This window comes from Echinococcus granulosus (assembly GCF_000524195.1).
Source record: "Echinococcus granulosus chromosome Unknown EG_S00454, whole genome shotgun sequence".
Taxonomy (NCBI): Eukaryota; Metazoa; Platyhelminthes; class Cestoda; order Cyclophyllidea; family Taeniidae; genus Echinococcus; species Echinococcus granulosus.
The window spans coordinates 3,835-4,499 of record NW_020170833.1 but is presented as its reverse complement, the minus strand read 5'-3'; positions in this window follow the sequence as shown (position 1 = coordinate 4,499).

The following is a 665-nucleotide window of genomic DNA, read 5'->3' as shown; positions in this document are numbered from 1 at the left end:
TCCTTTAGACAGCATGCTAATGAGAGTCATTCAAATTGGCTAATGGCGAATGACAGATGGTAAGTATAATGATATGGTCAAATGTGAGCAGAAACATATCCGCGTGATTTGCATCTCGATGACAAGCAAACAGTCTCTGCATCCCTTACGCGTTAGACACCGGAAGTGGTAACGCTGACCCAAGATCTCATTGGTAAGACAAGAATGAATGATGACATTTTCAGCATGCTTCCATCAGTCGGCAAATCATGCCCATCGTATAGGCACGTCCTCATGGGTAAGCGTTTTTACTACTAATAGGCAGTCATTGGGTGCTTTCTAATGCAGCGACTATCCCCTTGACGTCCATCATAGAAATTCTGGTCTACCAACGTCCGAACTGGGCACCAAAGAGGAGGTGTCAATCCACCCGCAGACACACTCAGGTATACCCAAAATGGCTTAGAATACTGAAACATCTGAATCATTAATCCTTGTCTAAATGTCTCTTTACGACTGTCGGAGCCATAGCCAAATTTGTATCGTCTAAATTTGACATTTGACTTTGTTCCTGCGTGCAAGTCAGAGTGCTACTTATATAAAATTTTCGTAAAATTAAAATCATACATAACTGCTCTGAAGTAGTCGATTTAGTGGGTCCATATTGCTCACTTGGCCATCATCCA